The sequence below is a fragment of the Triturus cristatus genome, chromosome 1_1 (assembly GCF_964204655.1).
Source record: "Triturus cristatus chromosome 1_1, aTriCri1.1, whole genome shotgun sequence".
Lineage (NCBI taxonomy): Eukaryota > Metazoa > Chordata > Amphibia > Caudata > Salamandridae > Triturus > Triturus cristatus.
In genome coordinates this window covers 1,291,605,517-1,291,627,759 of record NC_140579.1, presented here as the reverse complement: position 1 = coordinate 1,291,627,759, position 22,243 = coordinate 1,291,605,517, and the positions used below count along the sequence as shown (strand labels likewise).

General features: G+C 45.0%; 1 pseudogene across 1 annotated transcript in view; it reads left to right on the top strand.

Moving 5' to 3' along the window:
• The window catches only part of LOC146871982 (mediator of RNA polymerase II transcription subunit 20-like), a 47,245-nt pseudogene extending 31,872 nt beyond the window's left edge, over positions 1 to 15,373 (top strand). The window contains exons 5-6 of the transcript XR_014981286.1: positions 7,243 to 7,504; positions 14,267 to 15,373. The product of XR_014981286.1 is annotated as a mediator of RNA polymerase II transcription subunit 20-like (transcript). The remainder of the gene's footprint in view (positions 1 to 7,242; positions 7,505 to 14,266) is intronic.
• The last annotated feature ends 6,870 nt before the right edge of the window (positions 15,374 to 22,243 follow it).

Here is a 22,243-nt window from a genome sequence, read left to right as displayed (position 1 = left end):
CGGAAGCATCTGTCGCCTGAACTGAACCAACAGTCACAAGACCCCAAGCTTGGGCGCTCGGGTATAAAGAGCGTGGTGGACCCCTCCTGGAGTACGGATTCCAATGTCTTGTCCTAGGCTGCTACTGGAGAGTGCGAGACTGCGGAGCCCCCCACCCCCGCCATCGGGCAAGGTCGCTGCCCCCCCCCTGGATACGGGAAACAAACAGTCATATAGCAGGGCTGCGGGAAAGGTCTGACAGGTCAATGTGTGCGTTGAGAGGGGTCAGAGACCCATCCGGCCCAGGCCACAGTCGGTGCCGGGACCCCCCAGCCGCTTGAGAGGAGGCACCGGACGAGGCAGAGGAGTCTCTCACTGGTCTGCCAGAGATGCTCGCGGACCGGGTTTTGGCCACCGCTGCGCCTCGTCGTTGCCGGGAGCGTGTGCGCTTCCTGCGCCGTGGTCGTTGGGGCCCAGCCGCGACCTGGCCCCGGGGCCCAGTGGTGGGTGACACCCCACCGGGCTGGTGCAGAGGTTGTTCCTCGGTAAGCCAGGTCCAGGCTGCCCTGGGAGTGTCGAAGAACAGTGTCTTGCCCTGGAAGACTATGCGCAGGCGGGCCGGGAACTGGAGCTGGTACTGGAGGCCCAGGGAGTGCAGCTTTTGCTTAACTTCCGTTTAGGAGCGGCGGCGTTCCTGGACCTCCCGGGTGTAGTCCGTGAAGATCATGAGGGTGTGGTTCTTAAAAGTCAAAGGGCCGCTCACCCGCGCCTCCCGCAGGATAGCGTCTCTGTCCCTAAAGTTGAGGATCCGAAGAATAAAGGGGCGCGGGGGGGGGCTCCCACCGGAGGTTTGGCCGACAGCGACTGGTGCGCCCTCTCCACCACGAACCAAGTTGACAAGCTGGCCGCCGGCATCCAGGACTTAAACCATGCATCCAGGAAGTCGTCGGCTCGGCCTGACTCTACCCCCTCCGGAAAGCCCACCAGGCGAAGGTTGTTGCGGCGGGCACGGTTTTCGGCATCCTCCGCCCGTCTATGCAGTTCTTTGGAGTGGGTCGTGAGCTCCCGGACCTGGTCCTGTAATTGGCGAATGTCATCCTCCGCCGTGGAGATCCGGGATTCCGTTTCCGTAATGCAGGCCGTGGCGTTGCGGAGGTCCTGCCGCAGGAGTGCAACGTCCACCTTCACTTCCCCAACCATCCCCTCCAAGGAGGTGCGAGAGGCATCAATAGCCTGGAGGATGGTGGCCAAGTCCTTGTTCTGGGCCGGCGCCTCCCCTCCGCCCGCGCCCGGCGGTTCCGAGCTTGCAAAGCGGTCAATCTTCGTCTGATGGGACGCCGCCGGTGGCCTGGGGCCTTTTTCCTTGCCCATGGTGGGCCCAGGGAGCACGTCCTGTCCCCGTTGATGGAGGGCTCCGAATCCGTCCGACACGTGCCTCACCCGCTGGATCCGGGCCAAGCTGCCGCCGCCCCACCGCAGGCCCCTCACTGTGGGCAGCACCCGAAATGGCCACCAGTCAAGTCGCAGCACACGGGCTGCTGAATCGCCGCCCCCTGCCTCAGTCCGCAGGACCGACCCAGTCGGTGGGGAAACACCGCAGCCTCCCCCGGCCCGGGGCCAGCAGCCGGACCCCCCCCCCCCCCCCAGGGCGCCCCCGTTAGCCCAGACACAGCGCCGTGGGCGACCCCGCCGGGCCAGATGGACAAGGAGCAAGAGGGAGGGGGGGCCCCGCCGCCGGCAATACCTCTCAGGCACTGGCGCAGGGCAGGAGTAGTCCGGCACAGCTTCTCCCAAAAGCCGCCGCCGTGGGTGTCAGGTTGATGGTGCCGCTCCGCGCGTGGAAGCTGTCCTCAGGGTCCGGCGGTACTGCGTCACCTCGGAGGTCACCCCAACAGCAGATCCCTCATCGGGCGTCCAGGGCTGGAGGGCGGGGAGGCCAGGGGGAAGCCGTCTCCCGTAGTCGGCGCCGGACCGCGGGCTGCAGCATAGGGAGGGGGCGGGCGCCCGCGGCGGCGAGGCCGGGTCCGGCCCCTCAGGTGGGCCCCCACAGCTCGGGCCGATCTGCCAGTCGGACAGGGCTTTGCTGCTGTTGATCTGGGGAGCAACCCGTGACAGCTCCGGGGGGGGCGCTCAGCGTCCGCCGCCCCCCCAACTCACTCGTGGGCTAAGACGGGCACAGGCTCCACGCCGCTGGCTCCCCCAACCACAGGCCATCCGCCGGCAGTTTCGCGGCCTTCACCCCTCGTGCTGCGCCGCGGGCGCTCGTAGATGGCACCGCCGGGCGAAGAACCGGCCGGGTGCGTCCCGCTCAGCGGCGCTGCTCACGGGCAGCCTATCTCGGTCCCTGCGGCCCCAAATCGGCCAGAACTTTCAGCGAAGGCAGGGCGGCAGCTCAGCAGCAGGCGACAATCAGCAGAGCGCACCCAGGACAGCTATGACGGATGTGGGGCGGATGCGAGGGGTCCAGCATCCAGGAGCCTCACCGCGGTGCGGCCATCTTGGCTAGCGCCACCTAGCGCTCACCTTATGTTCGGATCTTGATGCTGTTCCTCCATGTGTTTGGGCTACAACTGACCTAGATGTGGGAAGAATGGACATTTCCCCAGTACACATACAGGTTCGGGAGGGTGCTTCCTAACCAAGGGTCCCACAATATAAAATATCGAAAGAAGGTGAGAATGCGCTAATATCTATCATTGACGACATGATACGTACAGGAGTCATTGAGGAGGTTTCCTCTAATGTATGTAACAGCCCTTTTCTTCCTATCCTTAAAAGGGGTGATGGAACACGAGACAAGGTTTACCGATTTGTGATTGACTTAAGAGAAATAAACAAAATAGTGGTTCCTCAATATCCTGTTGTCTCTAATATTACGACACTATTGACATTAACCCCACCTACAGCCACTGAATTTTTGGTTATTGATCTCAAATGTTTTTTTCTCTATTCCTATACATGAGGATAGATATTTTTGTGGATTCTCATTAAGGTGCCGCTCATTTAGATTTAGTAGAGCTCCACAAGGTTATACAGAAAGTCCTAGCATTTACAGTCAGGCACTTAAACGACAATTGGATGAACTTATTTTGCCACTAGGAGTTACGCTTGTGCAATATGTCGATGACATTTTACTAACAGCACATACAGTTGAGCATTGTAAAGAGGCCACTCTCTCCCTGTTACATCATCTTGCTGTTAAGGGACATAAAGTCTCTAGGAATAAGTTGCAATATTGTCAGTCTGAGGTCACTTATTTGGGTCACCTCTTGTCTAAGGAAGGCCGCACTCTGACTAAAGACAGGATTCAAACCATCCTAAAAATTCTCATTCCAAGTACTCAAAAAGAAGTCAGGGCACTTATCGGAATTACTTCCTATTGCAGACAGTGGATCCCCAACTTTTCATTTATCATCAAACCACTCTCTTTCCTCTACCATGGACATCTGAATGTCAACAAGCATATCAGCAGCTTCGTGCATCCCTTTGTTCTGCTTCAGTGTTAGGCACCCCAGGCTCCCTTCGGAGCACTTCAAATGGATTATATTCAGCTGGAGCGCTGCAATAATTTGAAGTATGTAATAGTAGTGGTTTGTTCCTTTTTAGTAAGTGGGTGGAAGCTCATCGAACCAAAGACAATACAGCCTTATCAACAGCTAAAATTCTGCTAAAAGAGTTCTTCCCCCGTTTTGGAGTTTGTCGAGTCCTATGGAGTGACAATGGGCCCCACTTTACTGGCCAGATAATAGAGTACCTAATGAAGGGTTTAGGGATAAAACAGAAGTTTCATGCCGCTAATTATCCTCAGGCAGCGGGTCTAATAGAGAGGTACAATGCCACATTGAACTTGAAACTAGCAAAGATACAGGCAACAACGGGCCTTAATTGGCCAGATGCTTTGCCCCTAGCGTTATCTGTTCGTTCCATCCCACATGGTAAGAGTGGACTTTCTCCCTACAAAATAGTTTTTGGAAGGCCTAAGTATGTATGGGGACCCCCAACGCCATATGTGAAAAGGAAATACAGTACCCTATTTTGAGTGATTACCTGAAAAATTTGACTGAAAAGTCTCTGATTTACCAGCAGTTGCATGAAGCTATACCAGACAAATCAGAGGGTCCGGCTCATGGTCTCAAACCCAGTGAATTTGTCCTGATAAAGAATTTTTAACGTTCTAAGAATCTGGAACCGCGTTGGAAGACCGTAGAACAAGTTCTGTTGGCAACCCGAACTGCCGTCCGTGTCATCAACAGACTCAATTGGATCGATGCTGCACACTGTAAACTAATCCCAGCAAGTGTTCTCCAACCAGAAGGCAGAAACGATCTGAAAGACATCTTACAAACTCAGAAGAGTGTTGCTCCTCTGAATGAAGAGACTTTGTTTCCTGATCAAACTACGCCTTCGGCAACCAGGTACAATTTACAACCAAGGAAGGGAAGGAGCAGATAGAGATATCAGAGGACCAGTTTCAATTAGTGGGAAGGTTCGGCTGTGACACGGTCAGTAGGATCACAGAATCAGCTGAACTAGGTTCAGAGTGGGTTGTGATACATGTTCAGTGGTGCCTGGGTCTCTCTCCGACCTGTGGTTGTATTGATACTAAGGAGGAGAAATGCAGAAATTGGGATCTAAGTAGATAATATTGGCAGCAGTTTTTTGGACAATGGAGAAAGTGATTCCGGCTCGAAACTTATTGCCCACTACTACTCCTGTCCCCACGGAACATTATTACTTCACTCTTCCCTATCATGAAAAGAAACATCGAATGTCATACCTCAATAACACTGTCATACAAATGTTACATCATACTCATAATGCTACAAATACTACTAACTGCTGGGTATAAGGAATGATGCCAGCCCATCAGAAGAAGGAAGGAACGCCTCTCATTCCCCTGCCATTTTCACATAATGGCTCTTGTGGAGCCTGGTTCGCACTGTTGTGGGGCTCTGCTGTTGATAATATTGCTCCACCGGATGTAGAAAGACTCAATACACAGCTAAATCAGGTCTGTTACCCCGATGATGAAGGCCTCCCACAGGCCAAAGAGACTGTATGGGAAATGGAGGAGTATGGCCGAGGAAATTCCTCCATAAGATACGTTTTTTCCTAACACTCGAACAGCCAAAGGTAATGGACCTCCTGTCTTCGCTGTTACTAGAGCCTGAGCAAATCTCTGTGTAAGCAGTGTTGTCAGTATTCCTGTGGGAAAAAGTGACTGTACTACAGTATTGAATATCACTGGAACGAACAATAGTAGTTTTCTATCTTCCCATAACACTTACTTCATTTGTGGAAACAAAGGCTATTATCATCTACCAGTCGGATGGTCCTGAATATGCTATGTGTCCTTTTTGCTTCCTCCCGTGTTCTTAGCACCTGCATCTTATCACAAAGACCAAAAATTGTTTAATGGCGTTTCCTTGAACTGATTTAAAAGAACTATAACAAATGATGAAGTAGATCAAACTGATACTGCATTACAGCAATATGTTGACTTTAATTTGGGATTCTTCTTCTTTGTTGGTACAGCCGTAAATAGTAGAAAGATTATACGCCTGACCTGAGTGGTAGAAGCAGTAACTAATCAAGCAGCGATGGCTCTGGGAAATATCACAGAAGGGCTCCAAATTGCAAGAATTGTAACTTTACAAAACCGGATGGTGTTAGATGTAGTCTTAGCTGATCGTGGTGGAGCATGTCGCATTATCGGAAATAGCTGCTGTGTGTTTATCCCTGACCACGCCCCATCTGTTTATGACGCCATTTCCAAATTGCATAAAATAGCTGCGGAAATACACCAAGACCAAGGAACATGGACTTGGTCTGAGTGGTTATGGGGAATCATTTATACTTGGGGCTGGAAATTGTTAATGGGAATAGTAACCATAGGAATCTTCTTTCTCACCTGCCGTTGCTGCATTCAATGTGCCCCTACGATATGTACAGCTTGTATAGCCACTTGTAATAATATTAAACCTCCCCCAATTAATGTTCATGAATTGAATCGAGAAATGATGATGCAAACTTAAATTTACGAACTTATGAACATTGATATACGAGTGTTGCTTCCTCCTTACTTGATAGGAACCCGTGGACTAAGGGTGACCCTGCACCAGTGGGTTTTCAATATCTGCTTTCACATAAACCCATTGCATTTCATATATGTATTTGAGAGCACATTTTCTTTTATAAATGTGTTCTGCATTTAGTATTGATTGCACATGTATAACATTTGTTTTATTATATGGTTTGATAGTGAATCAATCATTCAAATGTATGTATTCATATGATTTATAGTGAATTATCAAATTTAGTTAGGGTGCAACAAGACTAATATGCTAATTCTTGCATTTTACATCATTTGACATGAAGACTGCCGTTTGCAAAATATTCAGAAAAGTGTATTTAAGCTTGGTGCAGACATGTCTTTGGCAGAGGGTAATGTACAACTTCCTGGGAGATTTGGTTCCTGTCGAATGAGCTGTAAACATCTTTAGTGAAGGCCATCAGTTCTCCAGAACTTGTCTGGCCTTATCAGCTCGCTAGGAACACCGCAAATAGGAAAGACAAAGAGAGACTGTCTTGAAAAAAAGAAAAGACTTGTTTTTCAGCTAAGATATGCAGGCTAGAGGCCACCTCAAGAAACCACTGTTTTGGTGCTAAGCCAGTTTAGGGAGTGGCTAGAAGGGATGGGTTCAATAGAAAAAAAAGGCTAGGTCCATCATTCAGTGCAATGAGCTTCTGAAACACTGTCGCAATGTTTCAATTCTTTTTAAGAATTTGTATATTAGTTGCTTTCATTGCCACTATAGTGGTTTTTTTTATAGTTACATCTATACTCATTTACTGCTTTAGCTTAGGACATTGATTTTAATTAAGTCTTACAATATATGTATATATAGTGGGGATACTTGAGTATGTCCATTATGGTGAAAGCATTTTTGGAGCTCACTAACCAATTAAAAATCCTAAATGTCAGGACTGATTATTGCCCAGAACTTACCAGCTTCATTTGCAGTTGGTTCATGTGTTACAGTCCGCCACGTTCACTGTCTCAAATAGATAAGATGACTCTCAGCCTGTGGTTGGCAAGCTGTGTACGGGATGTATAACTGGGCCATATTTTACAGATTGCAAAAAATGTGTCAACTTGGAGTTCAAAGCCGTGCCTTGGCTCAATAGTAAAATCTTGGGGTGTAAGTGACTGTATAAAATGCAAAATATCATCAGTCTAGCAAATGTTCTTTATCATTTCAGGGCAGCAAGGTAAACTGATGTACGTGATGGATAGCTCTGAGACCCCACTCACCCACTCAGCTGCTATGCCCTCTTTGAAAACGGTCCCTGCTTGATTGCAGATGCCAATTTTTATGTACTGATGGTGAAGCTGAAGGGATTCTTCCAAAATTCTTAGGCCAACAAAATTGAGAGCCGAGGTACCCGCTATCTGTACTGTGACTTCCTGATAAAGATTGGAACTGTTGCCATGGTGCCCAGTGCCCGAGGAATATCTGTGGAGGTACTGTTAAATAGTCTTAAGAAATATCTTTAGGATTTCTGCTTGCAATCTAACCAGAGGGGTACAAGAGGTATCTGTGGAGAGTTTGCTGCATAGCAGTGAAGTCTCAGGAAATATCTGTAGTGCTACAGCTAAGACACAAAGGCAAAATATTGGTGGCATGCTGCTAGTTAATTAATTGGGGCCAAGGAGTATCAGTAGAGGGGCCATTACTTAACCACCAAGGTGCAGGAAATATCTGGGGAGGTACTACTGAATAATCAAATGGGCCGATGGAATATTTGTGCACAGATTGTGGTGGTTAAGTCATACGACCAGCAGTATATGTGTGGTGTTAAAATGGGAAATAATTCTGCAAGTACCACTGATTTATTCATAGACAATCTGGTTTTGCCAGTACTGCTGGATAACTAAGAGTACTTGAGATTTTTAATGCAGTAATAACTATGTACATGGGCTACAGAATACCACTGCATATGCATCGGGTACCATATAACATCCGTAGATGTGCAGAGAAAATAGTAAGAAAGAAGATCATTAACTGTGTGGAAGGGGAATATAACGTGTGTAAGTAGGTGGCCTCTGGAGAGCAATTTGAAACATGATTTGCTCTTGATTCTGTATTTATCCTAAATAAACATCTGCCTGTTTGTTTTCTGTAGTTTGTAAGTACAAACTGTGTTAGAGACGTTGAGACCTCCTGTTTCCAACACTCTAACCTGGTCTAAAGCAAATTTAAATGTATTAAAACAGGTGATTCCCTGACTGAAAATATGGCTCTTTGTCCTTATGACTCCGTGCTTTTAGTACTGGTACTTTTTTAACAACACTATACATTTTGGGGAGGTGCTGGTTTGAGTCCTATTGAATAAATAGGGGGACCGACATATATTATTGGAGGTTTATAAGGTCAAACCCTACAGTCCTATGAACTGGGCTGTGGATGACATTGCTTGTGAATATACTTTCTGAGACTAGCTTCCTCACCCTTATAAAAAAGATTTCAATGCCTTCACTTCTCCATGCCATAAACACCCAGAAATGATCTGCTTAAGAGAGTTCAGGTTGTGTATAAGTTCAAGTCTAATCATTATTTTGTGAAAGAAACGTCACACACTGAAAACCTAGTGATTTGTTAGGTAGATATTCACAGTTTGAACTGTTTTGGGCTGGCCAGTTTTTGTTGTCCTGTTCAGATAGACCTTTCCAACAAACTAACATTTTTTGCCATTTATTAGAACAATTCCCTTTCCTATTATAACTATACAATTAAATACTTTTCAATAAATTGTTGATATGGACATTAATGTGACAGTTAAAATTAATAACCTTTAAAAAAATGCCAATGCGTACTATCTACGACTATTGTCTGAATATATTTGGCCTATCCTGATGGTAGTTTCTTTTTATCATTATTTAAACTCTGGCTAAAAAGTGGAAATTTACTTCTAAATCAGAGGAGTAATCGTACATCTCAGTCATTGTTTTCTTAGTTATTAAGATTCCCAAGGTTTTTAACAAGTCCATTGCAAATGAAACAGTGGCAAGTAGGGGGTCTGAGATGTACAAGATGATACATCAATGCACACGACAGTCATTATAAGGTAAAATTATAGGACATATCCTCTGCTTTCTTCATAGCCAACCTGTCTTCCAAATGATTTCAGTTTTGTAATTCCTTGACCAGTTCAGCAATATCCCCATAGATACCACAAATTCTATGATTTTCTCTTTAGTTTTTCTAACTTCTTCTGCCAAAAAAACCCTAAAAATTAGATTTGTCTGAGGAACAGATTTAATATTTTTGTTCCACATCCAGTAGGGGCATTGAATGCTACTGTATAGATCAATTTTCTAACTCCAACTCAACCTCCTAAATGAATTGCAAATTTGCACCACAGGGATAATTCTCAGCTTGAAACCTGGCATATCATCTTATATAGGGTCTTAACTTTATAGATTCTTACAATTCAGCAATGTGTACATTTTAAACACATATGTATCACATTTTCTTCAGAATTGTTTTAATACTTTCTTTTTTTAAAGACCGTGTATTAATTCATTGTGAAGCGGTTGCAGAGCATTCAAGAATAGAGTGGTATGAGTGTCTGAGGCTGCCTTTAACAAGTTTGGGGATACATTAGGTTTTGACGTTTACTTGTATTTACAGTACAAGATACTGTAATAATTAGATAACTAGAAGCAACTCTTAAGATTATAGAGGAGAAATAGAAAGCAAGGATGAGAAGGGAAGACCATTTTCTTCTGCTGGCATGTTGTCTGAGGGATGTGCTTAGCAGTGGCGGCTGGTGACATTTGAAACTGGTGAGGCGTAAAATGATTGTCAGACTGCACCGTTGCGTGCGAGGGTAGCGAGCGAGCTCGAACAGCCTAAGGGGGGATTGCAAATTTGAAAAAAGAGTGGACAAATGGTGCATTTTCAAGCAAATTTGAGGTCACAGAAACCCCTCTTGACTTATTTGCAAATGTCCACTTTCACCTCACCAATGTTAATACCAATGAGTAGCTGAACAAAGTGATGTGCCTGACCTGCACAATGACGCTCTCAGACCAGGCATCCTGTCTTCCGTGGTTTTACTGCCCCCATAAGAACAACATTTCAAGTGCTCAGTGACAAATGCCTGCCAGAAATGCTCCATCTTCTACAGATGGGTGTCTCAAAGTATTCAGAAAAACTCCACCTTGTGACTAACATAACTGAACATGTTGGTATTGTTACTAATTGCAACCAAACCGCACTGTCCAGTGTTTCACATACTGTTTTCAATAAACCTTATTCTGCGAAAGACACATACGTTATTAAAGCTAATAGCACCTGAAATAAACATGCAGTATAACAAATACAAAAAGCAGTCTGTGTACTCTGTCACCAGAACCCCTACCGTGATGGAGCATCCATATCACTGAAAAAATATAATTTTTCTCTCTCCACACTCTCTCTCGCACACACACGCAAACACCACACGCACACACTGCACTTCGAAAATTAAAGATTTAGCTAAATCATAATTGCAGAATAAAAACAATGCTCATTCCTAAACAAGATTGAGAAAGTGAGCCACAGTGCACCATCTAAACCAGAGTGCCATAACCCTCTGACATCACAATATCTTTCTTGTTTCCTATAACCCTGACACCACAATGTTCTGTTCCATGACCCATCACGCTTGGGCAGCACAATGTTCTCGTCACATCACATGACTCTCCACCCTCTGACATCACTGATGCAGGAACCGACTGGCGGAATTCAGTTTATCCACGTGAACATCGCCTTCGTTGCACGTTCTAATCTATTATATCCCGACAATTTTGGATGGCATTCCACTTTTTGTCCAAGTCAAAATACTGTCATGCATAGAGACTCACATGGCACAGCGAGTATTGGCACAGCAATGTTCTCCCCTTTAAATGCCATTACCTGCCCCTTTGCTTTGCCTGTGTTTATTGGTAACGCTGTTCCGCATTTGGCAAAAACAAAAAAAAATGCATGTTTGCTGATATGGAACAGCATCACCAAAAACAAAAAAGGCTTATATAAGCTATATATGTGCACATGCGTCACCAACATCCATGCGCGCACTGCGTTATGATGCTTCGGCTTTTTTTGCTATCTTTCTTTTTACTTTTAATTTACTTTTCCAAGATGCAGATGCCAAGTTTGGAGTGGTGCAACATTTTTTTTAAATAAGTGTGGAAGCGCACTAAAAGAAAAAGGAGTGACCCAGTAAAAAATTGCAGCTATCAGACCTTCAAAAAATGTTTTCATAAAAAGAAAGGAAAATGTGTCATGAGGATAAGGGAGCACAGGAGGCATTTGCAAAAGGGAGGGTGGGAAAGGAACAGGTAGTGGGGGAACAAGGGACACATTGATGACGAGCTGGAGAGACTAAGGCACAGAGAGAGAAAGAGAGGAAGATAGAGAGGGAATGGGAGAGACCTTAGTTAGGCTGTGAGGAAAGTGCCTCGGAAAGCAAAGGGTGCCATTTATATACCATGTGAGGAATAAAGAAAACATGGCTGGTAAGTGATATTTTAATTTAATTCTGTTATCTTTTAGCGCACAGATGCTTGTTTCCATACAGAATTGAATATTGGCTCTGTAAAAGATCACACTCTTAATGCTCTCATAAGTAATACTTTAGAAAATGCGTATGGCTCTTCCAATGCCCTTGTCCTTGAAATAAAAGGCAGGCGTCATGTACGGTGCTGTAATAGTGCTTTGAAGGAGAGACATTTTCCCAAAAAGAATTATCACTCGCCGAAAGCTTTGAGAATTATTAAATACCTTCTTACAGAGCACATAAAACAAAAGGCAGACACAATTTAAATTTATAACTTTAGGACTTGACTTTTCAAGGAATTATAGCAGTAAAGTTTTGAAGCATTAAACTGTATTTTTAATGAATTACAGTTTAATGCTTCAAAACTTTACAGCTATAATTTAATGATGCCAGTGTGTCTTTTGTAGGAGCAATCCAAATTCCTAGCAATCCTCTGAATAATGTTACATTATGATGTTAATGATTTCAAGCTTCTGTGAGCCCCCCTCCTCCAGTAAGCACAGTTTACATTTTTAGCATTTCACTGTAGCGTTTTTTTACCACAGTACTATTTTTTTATGGTCTGTCCGGGCTCATAACAGAAGGAGAATTCCTTCAGGTTTGTGCTCGTGAGAAAGGTAATTTTCTCACAAAATGACTGAAGGAAGGAAGTAGCCCACGAAGAGCGTGTAACCCCGAAATATCTAAATAAATCTACCCGCCAGCCCACTGCAAGCCTGATTGCGTTTTTGCAAACAGGATGTGGTGGGTAAAGCCCGGCTAGGCCCACGGCAGTAATTGGGGTCCGTGGGATTGAGCACCCGCACGAGCAGTGGGGCCTGCCAGCGCTTCTGCGCCACGTATCCTGGGGTGGTATTCAAGCAGCCCATTGACTGCTAGGTTTGGAATTACTCCCGGTTTGCAATTAGAAGTGTCATAATGACACTTTTAATTGCAGTGACACACGGCGGACGGCTTGACACGACAGGCTGGGGGGGGGGGGGGGGAGTTGAAATGGGGTTGTTGCGGAGGGGATGGGGGGAAGGCGGGAGGGGTTTAATTTAAAATAAAATAATTTTAAACTTACCGTCCTGCGCCACCTCGGCTTCCCGCCGTCCGGTCCTGCATTTTCAATTGCGACTGCAGCTTTACTCGCGATCATGTAAGGCAGCCTCCCTCCCTCCCCTCACCAATCACAACGCTGATTGGTGAGGCACATCGTAGCGCGCCCCACCTAAGCCAGTTTCTCACATAGAGAAAAAGAGAAAGTGGGCGGTCCTGCTCGTGGGCAGGGGGGGGGGTGGGAGTGGCTTGCCCACTATTATGGGTATTGACTGTTTGGTCAGCCACAGGGCTGACCAAACAGTCAGTACCCACAACAGTGGGCAAGCCACTCCCCCCTGCACTCGAGCAGGACAGCCCACCCCAAACCAGGACCTTCTGCTTTCTCGCCGTGCGAGAAGGCGGAAACATAAATGATAGTTATTACCATTTATGTTTCTGCCTTCTCGCACTGCGAGAAAGCAGTGGGGCGACGCCCCAATGGGGGAGTCGCCACTGTGCTTAGTATCCCCGAATAAACCTTATTCGCAGTTACTCTTACATAGCATTCAGTAGTTCATTCTGCTGGTTATATTTATCCAAGCGGAGGAATTTCTATGGTTCCTCACCTAGAAGTGCAGAATCGTATGTTGTGTGACTTGTGGGTGTTTACCTTTTTCGTGAATGTTTCTATAAATTATGTTGGATAAACTCTGGTTAAAATAAAATATAGCATCTGCCATTTCACGCTGCCTTGGACTTTCTCCTCTGCAACTCCTTTTGCAATAAATTGTTGATATGGACATCAATGTGACAGTTAAAATTAATTACCTTTCAAAAAATGCCAATGCGTACTATCTAAGACTATTGTCTGAATATACATGACCTATCCTGATGGTAGTTTCTTTTTATCATTATCTAAGCTCTGGCTAAAAAGTGGAAATTTACCTCTAAATCAGAGGAGTAATAGTACATCTCGGTCATTGTTTTCTTAAAGTTATTAAGATTCCGAAGCTTTTTAACAAGTCAATTGCAAATGAAACAGTGGCAAGTAGGGGGTCTGAGATAGACAAGATGATACATCAATGCACACGATGGTCATTATAAGGTACAATTATAGCACATACCCTCTGCTTTCTTCATAGCCAACCTGTCTGCCAAATTATTTCAGTTTTGTAATTACTTGACCAGTTCAGTAATATCCCTATAGATACCACAAATTCTATGATTTTCTCTTTAGTTTTTCTAACTTCTGCTGCCATTTTTTTTTTCTTTTTTTTAATTAGATTTGAACGAGGAACAGATTTAATAATTTTTGTTCCACATCCAGTAGGGGCATTGAATGCTGCATAGATCAATTTTCTAACTCCAACTCAGCCTCCTACATGAATTGCAAATTTTCACCACAGGGATAATTCTCAGCTTGAAACCCGGCATATCATCTTATCTAGGGTCTTAACTTTATAGATTCTTACAATTCAGCAATGTGTACATTTTAAACTCGTATGTATCACATTTTCTTGAGAATTGTTTTAATAGAGAGGTTATGCTTATTTCTTTTGAAAAGTCTTTGATCTTCTCCTTGAGCCATCTTAGCATTGCCTTGTGTGTTGAATCCTACATGGTGCTCCTTTTGCTTACTTTTCTATTCTTGTTCTAGGTGGACTACCGCCCTTGTGTGATTGTCAACGATTGCTGGAACCTAATGGTGGAGTTCATGCAAAGCTTTATGGGAAGCCATGCTCCTGGCCTCCCTTCTGTATTCAGCAATAAGCATGAGTCTGTCTACAGCCCAGCAGACACTATGGTCCAGTATATGGAACTTCTCAACAAGATCTGCAAGCAGCAGCAAGGGCCTGGCTCTGGTATTAGATGATCCACAGGAAGGGGACTCTGTCTTCAATGGAGGTATCGCTACCATTTGAATATTCGTCAATCTGCATCAGCTGATGCAGTTCACAAGAGACTGTCTCTGGTATTGAGTGATCTACCAGGCTTCTCTCTAGCAGATAATGGAAGGATACATGGCCTGCTGAGGATAGTCAATAACAGTGTCTTTGTACAAGGGTGAGAGGCTGATGTCTTGTACAATACTGTAAATATTTCCTGGCCTCACATTTTCTCTTGCACTCTATCCATTGTTTGAGAATCCATATACTCATGTGGAAATGGTTTTCTTTTTTTTGCTGTTTGATTGAAAGAGGGATCCAACCTGTGTCATCAGGAGGAGACTAGCGTAAGCCCAGACATCAGCAAAATTGTTTTACAGCTAAATACATGGTACTTTCTTTTTTTAAGGACCGTTTATTAATTCATTATGAAGCAGTTGCAGAGCATTCAAGAATACAGTGTCTGAGGCTGCCTTTAACAAGTTTGGGGATACATTCGGTTTTGACGTTTACTTGTATTTACAGTACACGATACTGTAATAATTCACTAGAAGCAACTCTTATTAAGATTATAGAGGAGAAATAGAAAGCAAGGATGAGAAGGGAAGACCAATTTCTTCGGCTGGCATGTTGTCTGAGGGATGTGCATAGTATCCTCGAATAAACCTTATTCACAGTTACTCATACATAGCATTCAGTAGTTCATTTTGCTGGTTATAGTTATCCAAGCTGAGGAATGTCTATGGTTCCTCACCTAGAAGTGCAGAATCGTACGATGTGTGGCTTGTGGGTGTTTACCTTTTTTTGTGAAAATGTTACTATAAATTTTGTTAAAGCTCTGGTAGCTCTGGTTAAAATAAAATATAGCATCAGCCATTTCACACTGCCTTGGACTTTCTCTTCTGCAACTCCTTTTGCAAAACTATTAGCAAATTGGTATTTTCCTCTTTTCTTTAGAAGAAGTACTATAGTAGGGAAGGAATATAGATTTGGAGATGTTGGGAGATATTTTCACACTAGGAAGAATTGGGACTAGGGAGGTCTAGAGAGCGCGAAAAATGATGATTGCTCCACGGTTTGCAAATTGTGAGAAGAAGCTGTGTTTTAGTGGGCCATCACCCCAGTTCTGCTTACTTTTTGTAATTCTTTCCTCTTTCTACCAAGTGTTCTGTGCCTGCACTTCATCCATTTTCTTGTGCCCCCGATGTTTCCTTCATTCTTATCCCTGCGTTGTTTCCCATGCCTTTTGTCGTGTGCATGCATGCTTAGTGCCTGTGTGGGGATGCCCAGCTGTTCTCGTGCTTGGGTTATATTGAACAGTGCAGGGCCGTTTCTACCATTAGGCAGGACTAGGCGGCCGCCTAGGGCAGCAAAAGGGGGAGGGTGGCAAAAAACAGGTTTGGGAAATCCTCGAACGGCCGGCCTTCGACCTCGAAAGCGCATTGGTTAGCGGTAGCGTGACTTCTACCATTTGACATGACGTGAAGTCACGTTACATTGCCTCGAAGATCCAGGGCTGGAGCAATCGCGAGGCATCTGGACTTGTTCACGTAGGAGCCTCCAGCAGAGAGTGAGGGCGCCTGACAGACCGAGGGTGCTCCGCACAGCCAGGTAAGGTCAGAGTGGCAGCATTCCTGGGAACCTGGGCGGGAACGGGGATTGGGGGGTGAATACAGCACACTTTGGAGAAAGACGCGATGCCCTTGTCCGTTGCCCCTGGAAGTTGCTATCCTACTTCGCCTGAGGCGTTTATTTTATCCTCAGCATTTCTGAATTGTATTTATCGTTCTGCAGACTGCATTTCTTTCAAATGCATTGCACAGTATGAAATGTAAAACATGTTATTAAGCACCCCTGATCCTGTTCGGTTGTGCAGGCCCCTAGCGAACCGTGTTACATGGGGCCCATGCTCCGGTTCCACCGTCCAGGCGCTATGCCATGTTGCCCTTTCTGATATTGTGGCCGCGCCGGCGTCACCCCCTGTATTTAACTTGAAATGCCCTCTGCTGTAGCACAGCGTGCGATAAGAGCAGGCCTGCCACCAATCAGGCGCCCTTATCAGCAATTGAAGACAGGTCAGCCATTCTATTTGGCAACTGCGATAGGGGGAGAATATCTGTCCAAGTATGGGCGCATGTTTCTCACATTACCAAAGATTGAAAGTTTTGACGGGGATTTGGTAACTGGAGCAATAGAAGCTGTCACAGAGATGGGGCTCTGCCTCCCTCTGACAGATGAGGCTTCAAGGCCGCTCGCCTCGAACAAGGCAAAGAAAGCCAGAAGCTGATCTGACACACAACAAGCACTGACAAAGGCCGTGGACCTGGCTTTGTGCTTATACTGAAATGTCCTTTCTGTATAAAGCGAACCCAGAGAGGAGAGTCGTCTTTTTTATCTGTAACCTTATTACGTTGCTGCAGCATTATTGCTTGAGGATAATATTGTGTATGAATACGATTGTAATACATTTAAGATTAAATAAAGCATGGGGCTGCTATCTGCTGACCAGGAGACATTTTGTAAGTCCTGTGGTGAAATTTTTTCCAAAAATGGGCGTTGAGTACATAGTGAACCAAGAAGGATGAAGCAGGAGAGTCGCACGACGAGGGCAGTAGTGTGCAGGATAGGTCTGGGGGCAGGAGCCACGTCACCGCTTTCACACAGTCACTGACTGGTTGTTATTGCCATTTCGGTGCATTGCATGCACATTTATCTCATGCCGAAATGTTGCCATTCTTTGTTTCTTCCTGGGCCTACATTGTTGATCTCCGGGGCTGCCTTGGGCAACTGTCCACCTGTGTTCGACACCTGGGACTAGGATATTGCAGCGGGCCAGTATGAGCAAAACCAAGTAGGCCTGGTGTTCGCTATATCTGCCTTTGGTGCCTACTTACCTAAGCGTTACAAAATGGATAGCTACTTTCTTGCCAATAAGCTTTTTTCACTGCAGAGTTTTGAGCAGAGGACCGCATGAAATCTTTAGCTTCTCATTTTGGGCGGGGCAATTAGGATATTTTTTTGAAGGTCATAGTTCCCTTGCTTGAAGGAGGACAAGATGGCGGCTGCTACTGTTTCCTGAGATGGGAGGGCAGGGGTTCGGGCGGGCCCATTTCCCTTTACTAGCCAAAGTCCCACCCTATCCCCCTTCTTCCCAAGGATGGAGCTGTGCTGTAACACGGCTCTCTCGGCCATGAGAGGGGTATAGCTTCAAGACCCAGCCAGGCCATCAGCAAACGTTTGCTGAATCCAAGGCAGGTCTGTGTCCTCCCTCGTTTCTCATCTCTAGTGCAGTTCAGTTTCATGCTGGCCTGTTTCTGATGAAGTATACCAAACTGGTTTATTTTCTAGAAATAAAAAATAAAGTTGAGGGCGACGGTGTCCCAAATACTTTGTTAAAGCCATCCATAGGCCTGATACCAAGGCTCCCTAGTCTGGACTCCACCTCATGCCACTTTCTTCCCCCGCCCTACACTTCCCATCTCCTTATAACACTCTTGCATGCTCTTTTTCAGCCCTCCTGCTCCCTTTGTCACTGTTTCCACATTTTTCTCTTCCTCCTCTTTTCTCCCTTTTCAGTCTTTCTCATTTCGAGCGCTGGGTCAAAGTCTGAAAATGAAAGATAGGTCTCAGTGCCTAAAAAAGAAATGGTCTTCTGAAAGCAGTCGCTCTTCCATCTTTCCTCCAAAAATCACAGAATTCTTCCCACGAGGGAGCAGTGGTTTCTAATGTACATGTCTCGGACAGAAATATTAGATGCTGCCATAGACTATATATAGTACAAGCTGGGCTGTTGGGTGACAGAGGCTTGCACATTTCTGATGTACAGTCGATTATTTTTTAACCACTGGACTAGTATTAGGGCTTTATGCTACACTTGGGTCGCATCAGAGCAAAAAACGATTCTATTGCTGCCTGTAGCACCAAAGTACACCAAGCGTGTGTGTGTCTGTGTATGTCAGACTACTGTGCTATAACTGTGGACATCTGATGATGGCTCTAAAGCACCCTCTTGTCCTTCTACCCAAGAAAAACATGAGCCATCTCTTTGTATATCTATCCCGTTAATTTTTTTGTTGCAGTACATCTATTCCATTAGTGTTTTGTTGCAATACATCTATTCTGTTAGTGTTTTTATTGCAGTACTTCTATTCTGTTCAGGTTTTTGTTGTAGTAGAGGGGTATTTTGAGTGTGCTGCAGGAATGTATAATGCCAAAAATAAAATCCAAACTTAGTGTTATAGAAGAGTGATTGAAAACATTTCTAGGCACTGTAAAAAAAAAAGAAGAACATTTTGATGAAATGGACTATTTTAAAATGGCATTGAGCCTAGCAGATCTGAGACGCATTCCAACACCTGTCAATTCTGAGCTGAGACTCCTCATCACATGGACTGTTGCCGAGTATTGCCCTTTGTGGCAAGCCTCAAGACTCCGACTGGAGCTTAGCGTCTGTAGTCAGACTAGGACCTGAAACCCTAGCCCACCCCGTCGGCTACATGGTATAAATGAAATGTCATTTACATAGTTCACACATTACATGAGCTCCTAACCCCTACAGAAACAAGTGGTTGGGCAAGGCGGCCTCTTGGACTAATGTATTTTTATCATAAATCCGTGAAAAACCTGCAGCAGGTATCAGCAAAGGATTCAACATAGTTAATCGAGCATTCTCCCTTCCAAGGTCTGTAAAATAAGGACCATTGATTAATGCTGTTGGATAGTAGTATCATCTCCTGTTTTTGTGCTTTGAAGTCTGCAGAGGGTGCTATGGTCTTCGTCAAGAGTGAAGGTGTCAGATGTTTACCCATGGGCCGCAGAAGATGCTGTGATTGTGGGGCACCCACATAACTGTATGCTGTCATGCTGGTGTAAGCTAATCTATATATCTAATGCATTCCTTCTTCCAGCCTGGATGACAGGGGGAGAGAGTAGTAAAGATGGTAGTAAAAGGGAGGGGGCGGCATTTTTCAATTCTCGCCTAGGGCGGCAAAACACCTAGAAACGGGAGGCTTACTATTTAAAAATATTCCCAACTGCAAATCTTGTGTCTCATCTACATAGTGGAATAATCGACAAGCCTGCCTTCATTATCAACTGATATATTGTTTGGCAGTCCCTCCAGCATTCAGTGCTCAGTGCCCCCTGCTGTACATGGTGTTGGAAGAATCCGGTACCAATTATTCAACGTGTTTGTGCGGTCACTTACAAAGTGGCTATAGTCCTTCCTGCTTGCCTGCTAAAACTAATATGTACCTAGGATTTTAGTTGCCCTTTCCGCTATGCGGCCTTACCCCATGTACAGTTGTTTTATCTGCCTTCACACGGCTGTAATACGTGGAGTGCTATGTTTCCTACCATGCTGAGCACTCATCTGTTTTTGTCCCCACCTTCCTGGTTGAACTGCCATGCCTTATCCTGTGCTGATACGCAGCTGCACTGGACAACCTCAGCCTTCAGGAAGTTTCTTCCACCTACTCCAAAAATCAATCCTACTGTAAGTTTCGCCACAGCGCTGTTAAACAACTTGTTTTTATTTTGAGTACTTTCTACCTCATTGGCTTCCCACATTGCTTTGATTCAGTCTTTTGAATTTTAGGTGATACTGAATACTAGGAACCCCACAAGTGTCTGTTAGCTTCCGTAAACAATTGTCATAACTACTTGAGGAAAAGTGCTAAGCGATTGCTTTTGTGCTTAAGTCTGTCTCAATTTATCTGCATTGGCGCAATTGAAAATGTCTGTTATTCTGTTTGCTTTCTGGGTCTGTTTGCCAGTAATGTAGGATGTATGATTTGGACATCAAGGATGTCGGAGAGTGACAAATATTTCATGCCAGAAAGTGCAATGACATATGTATAAAGTCAGCTTTGATGAGGCCACATGTGCAGTATTCACTAGTGTTATGTTCAGTAAATTGTGAGATTCTATCAAGTGTATAGTAGTACTGATGCAGATATTTAAACTGTATTCGCTTAGGTTTATATTTAAAAGGATTCTTTTTAACTTGTGAATAACAATATGCCCATGTTTTATCCGTAACTTGATAACTTAGGGAGGACTCTCATTTGTGCCTAGTCTCCGGAAGCACATCTATTGTGCAGGTTAGATACTTGATGTATAGACAGAAGATAGTATCCCATGTCTACCCTCCCTATCCAAGCAGCAAGGAGCGTTGTTTCCAGTGGCACAACAGGAAATGTGGATACTGCATTCGATGATAGGAGAATGGTGCCAGGGCAACCGCACCTTGGTGTGAACAGAAGGCTTGCTCGAAATAAATAAGTTGGTCACAATTGTCTTCCATCGTGAGTAGACCCATCTGTCGGAGGAGTCCCTTCATGGATCTTTCACGAGTAGGTGGTAGCATAGGATAGTCTGCAAGGGTGAGTACGGGTGTGATTGGTTCAGTCCACTTGAGAGTTTGCACAAAGCTAGACAAGTAAGGGGCAGAATGTCAACATTGTGCTGTGCGATTCGTAGTGTCACGCAGATATGCACCAGCAATGTGTGCGAGCAAGTTATAGCCCGCTCTGACATTCATGGATATGTGTATGATCCAGTATTTTAAAAGAGAGCCTGTGCTGCTAGGTAGTAAGTGGAGAAATCGGGCACTGCGGGACCGTCCAGTTGCAATGGCTGTACCATTGCAGGGGAGGAAAAGGTGCCGTGCGGCAGACGAGAGCAGCTCCAATGGGTCCCGGCCCTAGGAAGCAATGAGGGGCATTGTTGGACTTCCAGCACCAGGAAGTCACAGCCGGTGCTGCAGCCAAGCAGTGGATGGTCCCAGTCTGCACCCCAACTGGCAGCTGAAGCCTGGCCACCTGAGTGCAGCAGTCATGCCCCAGCCCTGGACCCCAGCATGTCTGCCCTCTGATTGTAGGTCCGCAGAAGAAGGGACCAAATGCAGTGGAGGCTGAGAAACCTGTTGGTTGGCCACGTGACAGTGGGAAATAAAAAAATGTCTTAGTTAACATGAAGGAAAATTTCAATTATATTAAGGACTGTAGGCGGGGATTATGCATTACTTTTTTCCCCTTTATTAAACAGCAGGTTCAAAGTTCAAAAGTAAAAACACCACTGCGCTAGCAATATAACTCCTATGAACTACATGGAGTAACCATGGCAACCATAAGCCAATCATGTAACAGTCCATTAAGTCCATATAATATCAGCCATCCCATGGTCCTTCCTTTTCACTGTAGGAAGTTAAGTGGATGAAACCGCAATCAGTCTGTGAATCACAACCTAAAAGAATGTAAATATCGTTAAGTCCCCTCCAACTGAACATGTTAGTTCCCATTTACAGACAGTCCAGGTTCACAACTTTAGTAATCATTCAGTAGCTCCTATGCATAACATGAACATCTGTTAACTCTGTTCTATAACAATTCGGACCAAAGCCTGCATGGTCAGTACAAGAGCACATCACAATATATAACTTTTAATAACCTCTGAACTATAAAGAATTACAGTTTTGTCTCTGAACAAAATCAAGATCATGCATGTGTAAAGCTTACTTAGGACCAGTGCTGCAGCATCATAGATCGGTTAAAAATAAAAGGTTTTGAAGGTGGATTCCTAAGACCAATCTGCCTCATTCATTATATCCTCAAGCCTGCCACCTACCTGAACACTTTGGAAGCCATAGCTTCCCCAGCCAAGTGAGCCCCAAAAGTAGTTGTATCGATGCCGGCCTCCGCCATGACCCATCTTACCCACCTAGCAAAGGCCAGAGAGGACACTACCTT